We start from the raw sequence: 20595 nt of genomic DNA, 5'->3' as shown, positions 1-20595 counted from the left end.
GTATATAAGTTAAATAGTTTATTTGCATTTAAAACTGTCATTGCACAGTTAAAGATGAGTGAGAAAATGCATGCTAATAATGAAATTTTTAAATTTTTCTTCACTTGGAATTACATTAAGGAGCAAATTAAAACAAAACAGAACAAAAAAATTATGAGAAGTCATAAAAGGAACCATAAAATAAATAAAATGTTAAATTTTAATACCTTTTACATAATGTTTTCCCCTCTTCTTTCATTATTATTAATTTTAATGGGGTGACATTGATAAATCAGGGTACATATGTTCAGAGAAAACATCTCCAGATTCTTTTGACATTTGATTATGTTGCATACCCCTCACCCAAAGTCAAATTGTCTTCCGTCACCTTCTATCCGGTTTTCTTTGTGACCCTCCACTCACCCTACCCCCTTCTCTCCTTCCTCCACCCTCCCAGTTACCATCACATTCTTGTCCTGTCTCTGAGTCCCATCTATGTATGGAATCATATAGTTCTTAGTTTTTTTCTGATTTACTTATTTCACTCAGTATAATGTTATCAAGGTCTATCAATGTTATTGTAAATGATCTGATGTCATAATTTCTTATGGCTGAGTAGTATTCCATAGTATATATGTACCAAAGCTTTTTAATCCACTCGTCCACTGATGGATACTTGGGCTGATTCCAGATCTTCGCTATTGTGAACAATGCTGCCACAAACATCAGGGTGCATTTCTCCTTTTGAAACAGTGCTATGGTGTTCTTGGGGTATATTCCTAAAAGTGGGATAGCTGGATCAAAAGGCAATTTGATTTTTAATTTTTTGAGGAATCTCCATACTGTTTTCCACAGTGGCTGCACCAGTCTGCATTCCCACCAGCAGTGCAGGAGGGTTCCCTTTTCTCCACATCCTGGCCAGCACTTATTCTGTGTTGTTTAGTTGATGAGCGCCATTCTGACTGGTGTTAGGTGATATCTCATTGTGGTTTTAATTTGCATTTCTCTAATGATTAGTGATGTTGAGCATTTTTTTTATATGCCTATTGGCCATCTGTATGTCCTCTTTGGAGAAGTGTCCGTTCATTTCTTTTTGCACATTTTTTGATTGAGTTGTTTGTCTTCCTGGTGTTGAGTTTTACAAGTTCTTTATAAATTTTGGTTATTAACGCCTTATCAGACATATTGTCGAAATATGTTCTCCCATTGTGTAGTTTGTCTTTTTATTCTGTTCTTATTGTCTTTAGCTGTGCAAAAGCTTTTTAGTTTGATATATTTCTATTTGTTTATCCTGTCTTTTATTTCACTTGTCTGTGGAGATAAATTGGCAAACATATTGCTGCGAGAGATGTTGGAGAGCTTACTGCCTATGTTTTCTTCTAAGATGCTTATGGTTACATTGGTTACATTTAAGTCTTTTATCTATTTTCAGTTTATTTTTGTGAATGGTGTAAGTTGGTGGTCTATTTTCATTTTTTTGCAGGTAGATGTCCAATTTTCCCAACACCATTTATTAAAGAGGCTACCTTTATTCCATTGTACGCTCTTACCTCCTTTGTCAAATATCAGTTGGCCATGAAGCTGTGGGTTTATTTCTGGGTTCTCTGTTCTGTTCCATTGATCTATATGCTTGTTCTTATGCCAGTACCAGGCTGTTTTGAGTACAATGGCTTTGTAGTACAGCTAGTGATAGACCACGATTGGTTCCGACAGACTGATCATAACACAATTTGGACATAATTTGAGTAGGCTATATGTACATTACTGTGAAATGATGTTATAAAAACCTTTAAGTCATATTTTATCATAATTTTCTTTCATTATTGTTATATTGATATATCATAATTTTTTTGTTCATTTTATGCCATTTGTATCATCTCTACATCATTTTGTTTCTTATTTTTACATTCATCAGGTTTAAGTAAAACACTGCAGTACCAGTACAACTGGTTTAATATTTGCAAAGACTATTTCCTCTTGGTAGACATCTTAGGAGGGGTTTGATAAAAAATATCTAAAACACAAAACACAAATTGCTCTATCGAGTCTGCGATAATAGTTGAAATGGTGCACGCGGAGATGGTAGTGCAATTGGAAGCTGGTCAGCACTGTTGTATGCCCAGTTGGGCAATGCTTGCACTGCCAGACATGGAGCAGTTGTGGCTAGCGATTGTGGTCATAAAGTCAAATGGTCATAAGTTGCATAGGTCATAAGTTGATCAATATTTGTATAACTTGATATCGGGAAGCGTGATACCTCCCACTTTATTCTTCCTTTTCAATATTGCTGAGGCTATTCGTGTTCTTTTCTGTTCCATATAAATTTTTGGAATATGTGTTCTATATCTTTGAAGTATGTCATTGGTATTTTAATTGGGATTGCATTGAATTTATAAATTGCTTCGGGTAATATAGACATTTTAATGATGTTTATTCTTTCTAACCATGAGCACAATATATGCTTCCACTTGTTTGTATCTTCCTTAATTTCTTTTATCAATGTATTATAATTATCTGAATACAAGTCTTTAATCTCCTTGGTTAAATTTACTCCTAGGTACTTTATTTTTTTGGATGCAATAGTGAAAGGGATTGTTCCCTTAATTTCTCTTTCTGATACAGTTCATTGTTGGTGTATAAAAATGCCTCTGATTTCTGAGTATTAATTTTATATCCTGCCACCTAGCTGAATTCATTTATCAGGTCCAGTAGTTTTTTGAGTGCGACTTTAGGGTTTTTTATATACAATATCATATCATCTGCAAAGAATGATAGTTTTACTTCTTCTTTTCCAATTTGGATGCCTTTTATTTCTTCTTCTTGTCAGACTGCTGTGGCTAGGACTTCCAGGACTATGTTGAATAAGAGTGGTGAAAGGGGGCACCCCTGCCTTGTTCTTGATCTTAAGGGGATTGCTTTTGATTTTTCCCATTGAGTATGATGTTGGCTATCGGTTTGTCATAGATGGCCTTTATCATGTTGAGGTATGTTCCGTCTGTTCCCACTTTGCTGAGAGTTTTGATCATGAATGGGTGCTGGATTTAATCAAATGCTTTTTCTGCATCTATTGACATTATCATTTTATTTTTCTCCTTCCTTTTGTTTATGTGATGAATCACATTGATTGATTTCTGAATATTGTACCAGCCTTGCCTTCCCAGAATAAATCCTACTTGATCATGGTGTATGATTTTTTTTATATATATTGCTGGATCCAGTTTGCTAATATTTTGTTGAGGATTTTAGCATCTATATTCATCAGGGCTCTTGGCCTATAATGTTCTTTCTTTGTGTTGTCTTTGCCTGTTTTTGGAATCAGAATTATGCTTGCCTCATAAAAGGCGCATGCAAGTCTTCCTTCCTCTTGAATTTTTGGAAATACCTTGAGAAGGATAGGAGTTAGTTCTTCTTTGAATATTTAGTAGAATTCACTTGTGAAGCCATCATTCCCAGGACTTTTCTTTTTTGGGAGTTTTTTGATAAGATAACTGTTTCAATCTCATTTGTTATAATTGGTCTGTTTAGGTTTTCTGATTCTTCCAGATTGATTTTTGGAAGATTGTATGTTTCAAGGAATTTGTCCATTTCATCTAGGTTGTCTGGTTTTTTGGCATGCAGTTCTTCATAGTATTTTTTTACAATATTTTGTATTTCTGTTGTGTCAGTTGTTATTTCTCCACTCTCATTTCTAATTTTATTTGTTTGAGACCTATCTCTTTTTTTCTTGGTGAGTAGTTAAAGGTTCATCGATCTTGTTTACCTTTTCAAAGAACCAGCTCCTGGTTTCATTGATCCTCTGTATTGTTTCTTTAGCCTCTATGTCATTTATTTCTGCTCTGATCTTTATTATTTCATTTCTTCTACTACCCCTGGGCTTTACTTGCTGTTCTTTTTCTAGTTCTTTTAGATGCAAGGTTAAGTTGTTCATTTGAGCTTTTTCTAGCTTTTAAAGTATGCCTGTAGTACTATGAAAGTCCCTCTCAAGACTGCTTTTGCTGTGTCCCATAAATTTTGAGTAGTTTTATGTTCATTATCATTAGTTTCTAGAAATTTTTTTTATTTCTTCTTTGATCTCATTGTTAATCCATTCGTTATTTAACAAACTGCTCTTTAGTTTTCATGTGTTTGAGAATTTTTCAGTTTTTCTGTTGTGGTTGATTTCTAGTTTTATGCCAGTGTGATCAGAGAAAATGCTTGATATGATTTAAATCTTCTTAACATTTTGAGACCGCTTTTGTGCCCTAACATGTGGTCTATCCTAGAGAATGTACCATGAGCACTTGAAAAAAATGTATATTCTGCTGATTTAGTGTGAACAGTTCTAAAGATATCTATTAAATTGAGTTGATGTAGTGTGTCCTTCAAGTCTGCTGTTTCTTTGTTAATTTTCTTTCTTTAAGATCTATCTAGTGATGTTAGTGGGGTATTGAAATGCCCTACTATTATAGTATTGTTGTTGATCTCACCCTTTATATCCATCAAAGTCTGCTTTATATATTTAGGTGCTCCTATATTAGGTGGTAGATTTTTTTTTTTTTTGTATTTTTCTGAAGCTGGAAACGGGGAGAGACAGTCAGACTCCCGCATGCGCCCGACTGGGATCCACCCGGCACAGCCACCAGGGGCGATGCTCTGCCCACCAGGGGGCGATGCTCTGTCCCTCTGGGGCATCGCTGTGCCGCGACCAGAGCCACTCTAGCGCCTGGGGCAGAGGCCAAGGAGCCATCCCCAGCGCCCGGGCCATCTTTGCTCCAATGGAGCCTTGGCTGCGGGAGGGGAAGAGAGAGACAGAGAGGAAGGAGGGGGGGAGGGGTGGAGAAGCAGATGGGTGCTTCTCCTATGTGCCCTGGCCAGGAATCAAACCTGGGTCCCCCGCACGCCAGGCCGAGGTGGCAGATATTTATAATGTTAATATCTTCCTGTTGTATTGCTCCATTTATCATTATGTAGTAGCCTTCTTTATCTCTTACTATGGCCTTTGTTTTAAAGTCCATTTTGTCTAATATAAGTATTGCTACCCCAGCTTTTTTTTCATTTCCTTTGTGGACAAGACCTGCCAGGGGTGAGGATGATGAAGGCATAAAGACCTTGGGGACAAGGTTCAGTGACACAGATCCACTTTATTCAGGAAGTAAACTAGCTTATATATGGGTTAAGCCTATAGGGTGTTACAGCATGTTCCTCAAAGCCAATGGCTGAGAAGGTCAGGAAGCTACGTGGTTGGCTTTAAGTCACATCCTTATAGCGGGTGAGTTCTCTTCCTGGGTATGCCCTGGATGGTTCTGGGAGCTGAAGTATTCTCACAGCATTGCATCAGCCACAGCTGCTTGAAATGCACTCTGTGCTCCACCCACAATTTCCATTTGCATGAAATAGTTTTTTCCATCCTTTTACCTTCAGTCTATGTGCATCTTTTGTTTTAAGGTGAATCTCTTATAGACAGTGTATGTATGGATCCTGTTTTCTTTTTTTTTTTTTTTGTATTTTTCTGAAGCTGGAAACGGGGAGAGACAGTCAGACAGACTCCCGCATGCGCCTGACCGGGATTCACCCAGCATGCCCACCAGGGGGCGATGCTCTGCCCACCAGGGGGCGATGCTCTGCCCCTCCGGGACGTCGCTCTGTTGCGACAAGAGCCACTGTAGCGCCTGGGGCAGAGGCCAAGGAGCCATCCCCAGCTCCCGGGCCATCTTTGCTCCAATGGAGCCCCGGCTGCGGGAGGAGAAGAGAGAGACAGAGAGGAAGGAGAGGGGGAGGAGTGGAGAAGCAGATGGGCACTTCTCCTTTGTGCCCTAGCTGGGAATCAAACCCGGGACTTCTGCACACCAGGCCAATGCTCTACCACTGAGCCAAACCGCCAGGGCATGGATCCTGTTTTCTTAACCATGCAGCTACCCTATGTCTTTTGATTGGATTATTTAATCCATTTACATTTAAGGTTATTATTGATATGTAGTTGTTTATTGCCATTTTATTCTTTAAAGCTGTATTCCTCTTTTGCTATATTCTTTTCCCACTTTGATCTGTTTACAACAGGCCCTTTAACATTTCCTGCAGCATTGGTTCAATTGTAATAAATTACTTGAGTTTTTTCTTCTTTTTATCTGGGAAGCTTTTTATTTCTCCTTCAATTTTAAATGATAGCCATGCTGGATAAAGTAGTCTTGGTTATAGATTTTTGTTCTGCATTATTTTGAATATTTCTTGCCATTCCCTTCTGGCCTCAAGTGTTTCTGTTGAGAAGTCAGATGTTATCCTTATGGGGGCTCCTTTTGAGGTGATAGCCTTTTTTTTTTCTCTAGCAGCTTTTAATATTTTCTCTTTATCTCTTAGCTTTGGTATTTTCATTATGATGTGTCTTAGTGTAGATTTATTTGGGTTTTTCTTTAATGGAGTTTTCTGTGCTTCTTGAACTTGTGAGAGTTTTTTCTGCATTGATTTAGGGAAGTTTTCAGCTATGATTTGATTAAACAAAGTCTCTATCCCTTGTTCTTTCTCTTCTTCTTCAGGAACCCCTATGATGCCGATGTTATATCTCTTCATGTTGTCACAGAGCTCTCTTAGAGTTTCCTCAGACTTTTTGAGTCTCTTTTCTTTTTTCTGCTCTGCTTCCATGCGTTCGTTCAACTTGTCCTCTAGCTTGCTAATTCGATTCTCAGCTTCATCCATCCTGTTTTTAATTTCTTCCATTGTGTTCTTCATTTCTGATATTGTATTTGTCATCTCTGACTGAGTCTTTTTTAATATTTCAATGTCCTTTTGTATACTTGCTATTTCTTTATCTAGGTGTTCATAATGACCATCCATTGTTGTTCCAAGACCTCTAAATATCCTAAAAATCATTATTATAAACTCTGCATCCGGAAGTTTGGTTATTTCCATATGACTCAGTTCATTTCCTGGAGGTTTCTCTTGTGGTTTCATTTGGATTGCGTGTCTCTGTCTACTCATTATGTCTTTGTGTTTGGGTGTATAGTTTGTAGAGCTGGTTGAGTCTAGGCTTGGTGTTGTCTGCCGCTGATATTCAGTTGTGTTATTCCTAGGTCTTCTTGGGTTGACATCAGTTGTTATTTGTGATCCATTTTCAGGTTTGGCTTTTCTAGTAGAGCTGCTTTGAACCCAAAGCTAGCCCTTCTCATTTTGACAAAGTATCTTCACTTAAAATGACCTCTGCTGCAAAAAAATATTTTTTTTTTCTTATTCATTTATCATATTTTTCTCCAAGATTTAGAAGAATTTTCTTTATAGCATTTGGATTACTCCAATGACACACATGGTGGCTATTACCTATCTCAGATTAAGTCACCATCTATTTATATGCATGAGATACAATTCAGCAGTTTTCCAGCTGGGTACATCAGCCTAAGATGCTAGTCTATAAGGGGAACTAATATAGTTTATTCTGTTTTAGCCTACTGAGTAGGAAAAAAAAAACTTTAAAGTTATTTCCAAATAATATTAATAATATATGTATGTGTTTTTATTTTATTTTATTTTATTTTAAATTTTTATTAATGTTAATGGGGTGACATCAATAAATCAGGGTACATATATTCAAAGAAAACATGTCCAAATTATCTTGTCATTCAATTATGTTGCATACCTATCACCCAAAGTCAGATTGTCCTCTGTCACTTTTTATCTAGTTTTTTTGTGCCCCTCCCCCTCCCCGTCTCCTCCTTCCATCCCGAACCCCCTCTCCCCCCCACCCCCGGTAACCACCATACTCTAGTCCATGTCTCTTAGTCTCATTTTTATGTCACACCAATGTATGGAATCATGTAGTTCTTGTTTTTTTCTGATTTACTTATTTCACTCCATATAATGTTATCAAGATCCCACCATTTTGTTGTAAATGATCCGATGTCATCATTTCTTATGACTGAGTAGTATTCCATAGTGTATATGTGCCACATCTTCTTTCTCCAGTCATCTATTGAAGGGTTTTTTGGTTGTTTCCATGTCTTGGCCACTGTGAACAATACTGCAATGAACATGGGGCTACATGTGTCTTTACATATCAATGTTTCTGAGTTTTGGGGGTATATACCCAGTAGAGGAATTGCTGGGTCATAAGGTAATTCTATTTTCAGTTTTTTGAGGAACCACCATACTTTCTTCCATAATGGTTGCACTACTTTACAGTCCCACCAACAGTGAATGAGGGTTCCTTTTTCTCCACAGCCTCTCCAAAATTTGCTATTACTTGTCTTGTTGATAATAGCTAATCTAACAGGTGTGAGGTGGTATCACATTGTAGTTTTGATTTGCATTTCTCTAATAACTAATGAAGATGAGCATCTCTTCATATATCTGTTGGCCATTTGTATTTCTTCCTGGGAGAAGTGTCTGTTCATGTCCTCTTCCCATTTTTTAATTGGATTGTTTGTTTGTTTGTTTGTTGTTGAGTTTTATGAGTTCTTTGTATATTTTGGATATTAGGCCCTTATCTGAGCTGTTGTTTGAAAATATCATTTCCCATTTAGTTGGCTGTCTGTTTATTTTGTTATCAGTTTCTCTTGCTGAGCAGAAACTTCTGAGTCTGATGTAGTCCCATTCATTTATCTTTGCCTTCACTTCTCTTGCCTTTGGAGTCAAATTCATAAAATGCTCTTTAAAACCCAGGTCCATGAGTTTAGTACCTTTGTTTTTTTCTATGTACGTTATTGTTTCAGGTCTTATATTTAGGTCTTTGACCCATTTTGAATTAATTTTCATACAAGGGGACAAGCTGTAGTCGAGTTTAATTCTTTTGCATGTGGCTTTCCAGTTTTCCCAGCACCATTTATTGAAGAGGCTTTCTTTTCTCCATTGTGTGTTGTTGGCCCCTTTATCAAAAATTATTTGACCATATATATGTGGTTTTGTTTCTGGACTTTCTTTTCTGTTCCATTGGTCTGAGTGTCTATTTTTCTGCCAAAACCATGCTGTTTTGATTGTTGTGGCCCTATAATATAGTTTGACGTCAGGTATTGTAATGCCCCCAATTTCATTCTTTTTTCTTAGGATTGCTTTGGCTAATCAAGGTTTTTATACTTCCTTGTAAATCTGATGATTTTTTTGTTCCATTTCTTTAAAGAATGTCATAGGAATTTCTATGGGAATTGCATTAAATTTATATATTGCTTTGGGTAATATGGCCATTTTGATTATATTTATTCTTCCTAACCACGAACAAGGAATATTTTTCCATCTTATTGTATCTTTTTTGATTTCCCTTAACAATGCTTTGTAGTTTTTGTTATATAGGTCCTTTACATTCTTTGTTATGTTTATTCCTAGGTATTTTATTTTTTTTGTTGCAATCGTGAAGAGGATTATTTTTTGAGTTCGTTTTCTAATATTTTATTGTTGGCATATAGAAAGGCTATGGACTTTTGTATGTTAATTTTGTATCCTGCGATCTTCCTGTATTGGTTTATTGTTTCTAGTAATCTTCTTGTAGAGTCTTTGGGGTTTTCAATGTATAGGATCATATCATCTGCAAAAAGTGATACCTTTACTTCTTCTTTTCTGATATGGATGCCTTTTACTTCTTTCTCTTGTCTGATTGATCTGGCCAGAACTTCTAGCACTATGTTAAATAAGAGTGGAGAGAGTGGTCAACCCTGTCTTGTTCCTGAATTAAGGTGGAAAGTCCTCAGTTTTATGCCATTTAATATGATGTTGGCTAATGGTTTATCATATATGGCCCTTATGATGTTGAGATATTTTCCTTCTATACCCATTTTTTTCAGTGTCTTAAACATAAAGTTGTGTTGTATTTTATCGAATGCCTTTTTTGCATCTATTGATAAGATCATGTGGTTTTTGTTCTTTGTTTTGTTGATATGGTGTATTACATTAACCGTTTTACATATGTTAACCCATCCTTGAGATTCTGGGATGAATCCCACTTGATCATGATGTATTATTTTTTTTAATATGTTGTTGTGTTCGATTTGCCAGTACTTTGTTTAGTATTTTAGCATCTGTATTCATTAGAGATATTGGTCTGTAGTTTTCTTTCTTTGTGCCATCCTTGCCAGGTTTTGGTATGAGGGTTATGTTGGCCTCATAAAATGTGTTTGCAAGTATTGCTCCTTCTTCAGTTCTTTGGAAGACTTTCAGTAGAATAGGAACCAAGTATTCTTTGAGCGTTTGATAGAATTCACTAGTATAGCCATCTGGGCCTGGACTTTTATTTTTGGAGAGGTTTTTAATGTTTTTTTCTATTACTTCTCTACTAATAGGTCTGTTTAGGCTTTCTGCTTTTTCTTGACTCAGTCTAGGAAGGTTGTATTGTTCTAGGAATTTGTCCATTTCTTCTAGGTTGTTGAATTTAGTGGCATAAAATTTTTCATAGTATTCTACAATAATTATTTGTATATCTACGATGTCTGTGGTGATTTCTCCTCTTTCATTTTGGATTTTGTTTATATGAGTTCTTTCTCTTTTTTCCTTGGTAAGTCTTGCCAGGGGTTTGTCAATTTTGTTGATCTTTTCAAAGAACCAGCTCCTTGTTCTATTAATTTTTTCTATAGTTTTTCTGTTCTCTATTTCATTTATTTCTGTTCTGATTTTTATTATCTCCTTTCTTCGGCTTGTTTTGGGTTGTCTTTGTTCTTTTTCCAGTTTCTTAACGTGTGAAGTTAAGTGGTTCACTTGGGCTCTCTCTTGTTTGTTCATATAGGCCTGAAGTGATATGAACTTCCCTCTTATCACTGCTTTTGCAGCATCCCATAGATTCTGATATGTCGTATTTTCATTTTCATTTGTCTGTATATATCTTTTGATGTCTGTGCTTATTTCTTCTTTGACCAATTCATTTTTTAAAAGTATGTTGTTTAGTTTCCACATTTTTGTGGTTTTTTTCCCTCTATTTTGCAGCTGAATTTTAGTTTCAAGGCTTTATTATCAGAAAATATGCTTGGTACAATTTTTATTTTTCTGAATTTGCTGATGTTATTTTTGTGGCCCAACATATGGTCAATTCTTGAGAATATTCCATGTACACTAGAGAAAAATGTATACTCTGTTGCTTTGGGATGAAGTGTCCTGTAGATGTCTATCATATCCAGGTGCTCTAGTGTTTTGTTTAAGGCCACTATATCTTTATTAATTTTCTGTTTGAATGACCGATCTAGAGCCATCAGCGGTGTATTGAGGTCTCCAAGTATGATTGTATTTTTGTCAGTTTTTGTTTTAAGTCAATAAGTAGCTGTCTTATATATTTTGGTGCTCCTTGGTTTGGTGCATATATATTAAAGATTGTTATGTCTTCTTGATTCAGCATCCCCTTAATCATTATGAAATGACCATTTTTGTCTCTGAGTACTTTTGCTGTCTTGTAGTCAGCATTATTAGATATGAGTATTGCTATGCCTGCTTTTTTTTTTTTTTTTTTTTTGGATGTTATTTGCTTGGAGTATTGTTTTCTAGGCTTTTACTTTAAATTTGTTTTTATCCTTGTTGCTTAGATGAGTTTCTTGTAGGCAGCATACAGTTGGATTTTCTTTTTTAATCCATTCTGCTACTCTGTGCCTTTTTATTGGTGTGTTTAATCCATTTACATTTAGTGTAATTATTGACACTTGTGAGTTCCCTATTGCCATTTTATAGATTGCTTTCTGTTAGTTTTGTATCTTGTTTGATTCTTCTCTTTTGTTTTTCTATCCTTTGTTTTGTGTTATTTTTTTTTTGTATTCCATACTTCTTTCCTCTGTTGCTACCTTTTTTAAGTCATTGTTTTTGTGGTGGTTTTTTCAAGGTGGTTACCATTAAGTAATGAAAAGGGTACTCACCATATTCATTGTAGTACCCTATCTTGCGAATATTTCTGGACTTCATTGTATTTTGCTACTGTTAATCTCTGTCCTCTCCCCTTTTTTTTTGCTTTTGTTGTCACAGTTTAAATTTGGTTTTATTGTGTTCTTGGTGGAGCTTTTACTTGTGGTTTTGTTTTGTTTTGTTATTTGGATCTGATTGGAAAACCCCCTTTAGTATTTCCCGGAGTGGGGGTTTTCTGATGATAAATTCCCTCATCTTTTCTGTATTTGTGAATGTTTTTATTTCTCCTTCATAATTGAAGGATAACTTTGATGGGTATAGTATTCTTGGCTGAAAGTTCCTCTCTTTCAGGACTTTAAATATTGGGGTCCACTCTCTTCTAGCTTGTTGAATTTCTGCTGAGAAATCTGATGATAATCTAATAGGCTTTCCTTTATATTTTGTATTCTTTTCCCTGGCTGCCTTGAGAATTTTTTCTTTGTTGTAGGTTTGTGCCATTTTCATTATGATATGCCTTGGAGTAGGTTTGTTGTGGTTAAGAAAACTCGGTGTTCTGTTTGCTTCTTGAATTTGAGGCTTTAGTTCTTTCCACAGGCTTGAGAAGTTCTCGTCTATTATTTGTTTGAATAAATTCTCCATTCCATTTTCTCTCTCTTCTCTCTCTGATATACCTATTATTCTTATGTTATTATTTTTGATAGAGTCAGACAATTCCTGTAGGGCTTTCTCATTTTTTTAAATTTTTGAGTCTCTCTCTTCTTCTCTCTGTTGTGCCTCAATTTACTTGTCTTCTATGTCACTAATCCTACCTTCTATTTGGCCTGTTCTATTAGCTAAGCTTGTTACCTCGTTTTTCAGTTCATGAATTGAGGTTTTCATCTCTGTTTGATTTGTTTTTATAGTTTCAGTTTTCTTGGTAATACATTCTGTGTGTTCATTGAGTTTTTTCTGAGCTCCCTACATTGCCTTTCTGTGTTTTCTTGTATGTCTCTGAGTATTTTTAGGATTTCTATTTTAAATTCTCTGTCATTTAGTTTCAAGGTTTCCAATATATTAAATTTTTTCTCCATAGATTTTTCCACATCTATCTGTGTTACTGCTCTTTCTTTTGTATCCATGATATTTGATTTTCTTTTTGTTAATGGCACCTGAGTGTGGTCTTGTTGATAGCACTAATGAGAATTAATAAAGAATAAAAAGTAGAAAAAAATGAAAAAAAATAAAATTTGGAAAAAAACACACAAAAAACCCAATAATAATTTATTATTTCCCTCCCCTTTTCTTTCTTCTCTTACCCTCCTCTTCCCTTCTCCTTAGGAAAATATCATGATAAACTGTGAATTATATTATGCTAAATGGAACAAAAACTGCCTATAACGAAGGGCCTGTGTTGGGGGAAACTGTTCAAGGGGCAAAAAAGGAAGTAGGTACCCACAAAATGCAAAAAAGGAAAAAACTTGGGTCAAGTATAAAATGATTTGCTTGTAAGTGATGGTTGACTAAGAGATATGATGAGAGGGATAAGAGAGAAACCAGAAAAAGGGGGAAAAAACAAACTATTGTATTAGGTGGAGCAAAGACTACATAAAATGGAGATCCTGGGTTGGGAGGAATGCTAATGAGTTAAAAACCGAAGTAAAAAGCACCCAAAGTGCCACAAAAAAAACAAAAAAAACTTAAGTCCCAAATTAAATAATTTGTTTGTGATTGAGGATTGAATGAGAGGAAAATTAAAGGGAGAAAAGAAGAAACTAATAGAAAGAGAGAAACAAGAAAAAAGGGAAAAGAAAAGGAAGAAAAAAGAAGAAAAAACAAAGAGAGAGAGAGAGAGAGAGAGTTAAGGGTTTTGGAGTGTAACCCTCATGGAAAGTAAGGAAGAAGAAAAGAAATAAAATGAAACACTTATGGGTAGTGTAGTTCAAGAAAAGGAAAGAGTTAGACAGGCAGAGAATAAAAGGACCAAGGTGGATGAAATAGAAATAATACTAATAAAGGCAAGAAGATGAAAGAAACAAACAAACAAACAAAATAGTAGAACAAATTATAAAGTCTGTGGATTTTTCTTGAATTTCAGAGATTAACTTCTTCTTCCTTTTTCTTTGCTCTCCCTCTCCTGGTTGGTGACTCTGTACCCCAGGCTCTGCCCCTGTGGCACGCTTAGATAGGGATTTGGAGTTGATGAGACTCTACGGCAATGTCATATATTTGGCTTCAGTCTCGTTGGTAATCAAGGCTTGTTAGCGTTTGCAGGCTCCAACAATGAGGGAGTCCATTTTCCCCGAGCCTCTCTCCTAGTCTCTCCTTCCTGGATTAGCAGCCTGATGATCCAGCTATGAGGCTGCCACTGCCGCTGCCTCTGCCTTTGCCTTCAGGGTGTGGAACTCTCGGATGCTCCAAGGATAGATTTTTCTGTGTCTGGTTGATGAACTTGTTGAAATTTTGGGGAGATTTTTCGGTCTGTGTCCTCACGGCGCCATTTCTATGATGTCTGTATGAATTTTTATATTGTAGTTGGGTATTATCTGTTGTCTGCTTATGTGTGCAGAGTGGAGCAAAAGCAGGTTTACAGTTGAAAGTATACAAAGCAGTTTATTCTTGTATTATTATTTATTATTGTATTAGTTTCTATACAAACAACTGTAAAGCTACTTTTGCCACATCCTGTATTTTTCACATCTCTTTCTGGTACATACATTTATTTTTATTTATTAAAATGTAGCAATTGTTCCCATATATAAAATACTACTTAGCAGTTTGTTAAGTTTTGTTATTTTTGTTGTTGTTATTGTTGTTTTATTGTTGTGTTTATATTATCATGTGTAGTTAATTTTTACAACATTTTTCCTTCTTTCTGGCTAACAAAAATTGGATTTGAAATAAAAGTAGTAAACAGTCATGTATTCACCTCAGATTTTTGGCCATAATTAGTTTTAGCAAATAAAACAATCCTGTTTCTCTCTCTTTATTAATTTCCCAGTATTCCTTGCAGCTAATGCAGCAAAAGATCCTGTTAATCTAGAAATAAAAGGCCTCTCAAAGTAAGAGGAAACAAGCATTCATAGGAGATCAAAGGATATCTATTTGGGAAGCATTGATTCAGACAGAAGCTCAAATAATGTTTTGATTAGGAGACAAGGCAATGGGTATTTATGAGAAAGGGAAGGGCAACAATTACATCAGTAGAAGTAAAGCAATTTCATTAATGTAGATAATATAACGTAGTGATGTTTATTTTAAAGAATGTTTCTAATTTTTAGTCTGGTATCCATCAGTCCTGTAATCATGATATTTACTTTCTTGTTATCCTTGCAAACAGTTCTTTGAGACACAATATTGCTTTAGGCCAGTCCAAAGCTTATTTTGCCCTGTTTTTAACATTCCAAAGAGTTGACACATAAGACACACCATCAGTTCCTGTAGCATGACAGATCTGGCTTCTTTTTAAGGTGGCTCCATTTATTAATTATTATTATTATTATTATTATTATTATTTCTGACAGATCCAAGTTAAGCCAATAATATCTAAGCAGAAGTTTTCTAAGGAGGTTTCTGAGAAGGCAATTAATATTGTTTTTAATTAAACTATTTCTTAATATTAGTCATACTTAATGGTGGGCTTGTCCTTGGGACAAAATTAGTAAAAAGGGACAGATGTGGCTAGAATATCCCCATAGTTCCTGGCCTCTTCCATGCTTCTGCCTTCTTTGAATGTAGATCTCATGCAACAGTCATCTTTTGACAAGAAATAAGAATAAAAGCTAATACACTAATTATGGCAAACAGAAATAGAAAGGGTCTGTTTGTCTAATGACATTGTTGAGCAGTGAGGCAAAGTGTGGGAACATTCTGTGACTGCCAAGGAATGAAGAATGGCATCATTTATATTACTTTCAATACTTCTAATAAGATCATTAATGATATCTCAGATAAAACTTTTTCTTTCAGTGTATAATTGTGATAACATATGGTACATAAATAGAATCTTAAAAATGATTTCAAGGGAAAAATTTGAATTGTATCTTGTCTGTATTTTTTATTACTTTAAGAGATTTTCCTGAAAAATTGGCTGAATACAACCTTTTAGAAATTTCAAGATGGTTTGGCTATTGTCTACTCATTGCTAGATCCATGAAAGTCACTTAATTTAAATGGTGACACATGATTTTAAAGAATGGTTCTCAAACATAGAGAGCATTGGTTCTCAACTGAGAGCATCTTTGCAAATGGCTATGCTTGGAGGCATTTTTAGTTGTCACACTGGAGGGCATGCTATTTGTATATAGTGTGTAGAGGCAACAGATGCTGCCAAACATAAACATTGTATAATGTACAGGATTGTATAAGGCACAAGACTCCTGACCCCACTACCAACAAAGAATTATCCTGTCCAAATGTCAATAATGCCAAAGTATTTGCAGAGGATTTGGAATGCATTCATTAGGAATGTTAAGGGTCTTAAAAAGTATTTTCCTTAAATAAACTTTTTTCTTATTATTAGTCATACTTAATGATAGGATTCTTCTTGTTACAAAGCTAGTATCAAATTTCAGTTCTCTTGACAGTGCTTTAATTGAAATGATATTCATTAAAACAAGCTTTGGTTACATGGCTTTAGATGAAAGCAAAATATTAACCTGTAGAACTACTCATGGTAAAAATCTGAGATAACATACATAAAGAGACAGACCATCCTGATGTTGTAAAGGGCCTCCATTCTACTGACTAATGAAGAACTAATGTTATTATTTTTATAACTTTATCCCTTCAAATTCTTATGATTCAATAATAAAAAGTAAAAGTTAAAACATTTTTCATACTTTGTATCTATTGCCATAAATATGTTCTGTTAGTTAGGTGGTTAGTAATAGCTTACTTTTAGTCCATAAAACTAGAGGAGCTATCATAATTTAATGCAGATCTGGGATTAGAACCCCAAGGGTGAGAGTCAAGTGTGTTGTTTATTTTGTAGTGCTGACTAAAATACACATGTTTTTCACAATTGAAATTTTCTATCCTATTTATTTCGTGCTTTTGATGGCTTCTGGAACAACAAAATATTCTATTTTGGTCTCCCTAAAAATGTTATGGTACCATACAGAGTATAAATGCATTTTCATAAGGAGCTGGGTTCCATTCCCCATTCATTATTTTAGGACCCTTAAGCCAGTCTCTCAGAATTTTGTATAATAGAGATTTCAATAAAGACTAAATGAGATTCTAAGACAAAAATGCTTCACCTCCTATCTGGCACAGAATTAGGTTCACAAGAATGCTCACTTGTCCCTTTCTCTGCTTTGGTATTCTTTCTCAGAAGTGCTTGTGATGATTCATGGATCGTGGTGATGTCTTAAAACCTACCTTGTTTGGACTAAGCAACATCTGTTTCAGAAGAGAGAATAGATCCCTGATGTCCTCTTTTGAATCTATCAGTTTTATGTTATTGATTTTGAATATTCTGCTTATTAGACACAGACAATTTTCTTTTACTTGTCTGGACATGCTTTGAATTAAGCAATGCATTAAGAGAAACAGGCTTACTTTAAACAATAAGTTGGAATCCTAAAACTTGAACTGATATTTAAACCGAAGGGTGAATAAAATCTTTTAAACTCCAAAGGGTCTTTTCTTTATCATCAGTTGAAAGCATAACTGTTTCCCTGCTTTATATTCATAAGAAAAGATGAAATTTACTATTATTAAGTCCATTGGAATCCCTTCAGAAAAGATTTCTTTGTATTGTTGACTTCTGGGCTAATTTGTCCTTCAAACAGAGATGGAGTTAAATAGGTTACTTAGGAAGGTGTCTGCCATTTTAGGTTGCAACCTACTGCTTTGCTTTTCACTGGAAGCCGTGCAAAGCAGTATGTGGCAGGGAGAATTGAGAGCCGTCCAGCCAGCATTAACCAGCTTCATGATCTTGTACTATGCCTGCTTCTTTGCTGAGGATGCTTTTGTTACCAAGAAAGAACACAGCTGAGAAATGTAGGTAATCAACGTCTGACTGACAGCAGATGTGAATCTTTTCTAAAAGGTACATAGCAACAAACCTTTAAATAGATTCCTGACGTTCTTAAATTAAGAACAAGAATTCCTATTTTATCTTTTCTGTAGTCCTATTCCTCTGTGATTCAAAAGTTAACTCATCTTATCCTCTGTTTAAGTCTTAGCCAGTAAAGAATAAAATCTCTCTAACATATACAGGGCTTTGAAAGGTTCTAACCTTATTTCACAGCACCAGCTTGGGAAGTTTCCTCAGATATTTTTTTTAGGACTATAAACCATTTTCTTCCCCTTAAGGTGAATGATTTTAAAGTTAATATGTATGTATTTCTGCTGTAAACAGGTGCGATCTTTGAATGAAACTAGGTGGGAAGAAAGCTTGGAGATTTATCTAGATTAAATTCATATCTGCTTTCAGATTTAAAATGACCCAATATATTCATTTTCAATTTCAGAATCACCTTCTTTGTTTGCAGTGATGTGGATTAGAGACTGCATACCCTGAGATTTTCTTCTTCCTTTTTGAGTATGCAAGTGACATTTTCCTGTTCATCTGAAGAACGAAGTAAACCCGATTAGATTTGTTCTCCATCTGGGAGCAGGAAATTAACTTTGAAAATGATTTAAATCTCTTGCCTGGGGAGGAACTTTTACTGCCCCGAGTTCAATAGTTCAATTTGACAGAAGCCTCTGCCAGATTTCTAATACATAGTTGTGTTTAAAAAGAGAATGAAAATTAGGCTGCTTTAAATTTTTATTAACTGAATTCTTAGACTAAATTTGGAGATTGTTAGATTGAAAAAGTTGGGCCAGTAAGCCTTTTAAGTAGACATATATTACTAGCTTTTTTCTTGCTTTCTTTCTTTTTATTTTTTATTCCATGAGAGGAGGGGAGACAGAGACAGACTCCCACATGTGCCCCAACTGGGATCCACCTGGAAAGCCCAGTAGGAGGCAATGCTCTGTCCACCTGGGACTTTGCTCTATTGCTCAGCAACCAAGCTCTTCTTAGCACCTGAGGTGGAGACCATGAAACCATCATCATTACCCAGGGAAACCCATTTCAATTGAACTATGGCTGCAGGAGAGAAAGAAAGAGAGAAAAAGAGGAAGAAAGAGAGAGAGGTGAGAGGGGACAGAATGGAGAAACAGATGGGCACTTCTCCTGTGTACCTGATTGGGAATTGAACCTGGGACATCCACATGCCAGGCCAACGCTCTACCACTGAGCCAACTGACCAGGGCATATATTACTAGTTTCAAAGGAGAAGAAATACAAGCTTTTATATATTGAGAGAAAATATTCAGGTATGACTATTATTCCTCATAATTTCTTCTTATGCTGTAAGCATAAATAAGAACAGGACGTGCAAGCCAGAATGTATAAAAACATGTTCAGTTTTAATTTTGGTAATCAAATAAAACAACAAAGTTATCCTGAAATATTTTTATTGATATACATAATTGTGCTGAAAGGTAAGTAGTCAAAGACAGTAAGATGTTCACACAAATAATTTTATTTTGAATTTTTATATGAACACATATTCCAATTTTAGATTTTTTTTCACTTTCTTTATATGCACATATCCATAATTAACGTTGGTGATGACAATTCCTTGTGACTCTTTGTCCCACCCTCACACATTTCTATTTATATACCTTATTCTCTGTAACTGGGTTTTTATCATCTGGGACTCTTTGTCCCATTTCCTAGGGGTAAGAGTCCTACTTTTTCCTTCATTCATTCACACTCATACCATTTTCCTCCCAATCAAGAAGTTCTTGTTCGGTATGGGTCCAGCAAAAAATAATATAGGTTAAGTTAGATTGTGATAGCAAATGATTCTCAATTTTGTCCTTTTTTTGTCTGTGCTCCTACTATATGTTCATTGGGCATTGGGTGTTGTTGATTATAGTTTTGCTTTATGCCATTTTCACTCAGAGACCCAGTGTGATGGTCAATTTTTACTGGAATGTTATCAAATTTATAGCAGAGAAGAAGATCAGAGGGTTTTTAAAATTTTTACTTTTTTTTTTGTTTTTGTGAGAGACAGACAAAGAAAGAGAGATGGATGGACAGAAACAGGGAGAGAGATAAAAAGCATCAACTCATAGTTGCAGCACCTTAGTTGTTGATTGATTGCTTTCTTATATGTGCCTTGACTAGGGGGGCTCCAGCCCAGCCAGTGACCTTGGGCTCAAGCCAGTGATCATGGGGTCATGTCTATAATCCCATGCTCAAGCATGTGACCTCATGCTCAGGCTGGTGAGCCCACATTCAAGCTGGTAACCTCAAGATTTCGAACTGGAGCCCTCAGTGCCCCAGGCCAACACTCTCTACACTGGACCACTACCTGGTCAAGCATGAGCAGAGCTGTTTTTAAATTTTCTGAAAATCATACATTATTTCCTCTCATATTTAATTGACCAAATCTAATGTCTATAGCGCAGGGAATATAATTCTCGCATAAGGAGTGGTTTGTCAGGGAAGGATCTCAGATATTTGAAATAAACACAAATAAAATATATTTTACATGACCCAGTACATACATGCACACATAAGCTCGTACAAGAACATAGTAGGTGGTCAATAAATATATGTTGAATGGATAAATGAATGAATATATTCATTGACAAAACATTACTATATGATATACTCTGATATTTATATTTTATTTTATTCTTTGGAATTGAGTTTTATTTCATTTCATAAACTCTTAATCATGACCCACCAAATTGATTTCATGACCTGCCATTTAGAAACACTGATTAACAAATGTTAGACTTTGAAAACAATCTTATTTTTAGTTATTGATTCTGTTCTTTTCCCTGTGAAAACATAATAAA

Source organism: Saccopteryx leptura, chromosome 1, assembly GCF_036850995.1.
Source record: "Saccopteryx leptura isolate mSacLep1 chromosome 1, mSacLep1_pri_phased_curated, whole genome shotgun sequence".
In the NCBI taxonomy this organism is placed as follows: domain Eukaryota; kingdom Metazoa; phylum Chordata; class Mammalia; order Chiroptera; family Emballonuridae; genus Saccopteryx; species Saccopteryx leptura.
This window is presented reverse-complemented; position numbering follows the sequence as displayed.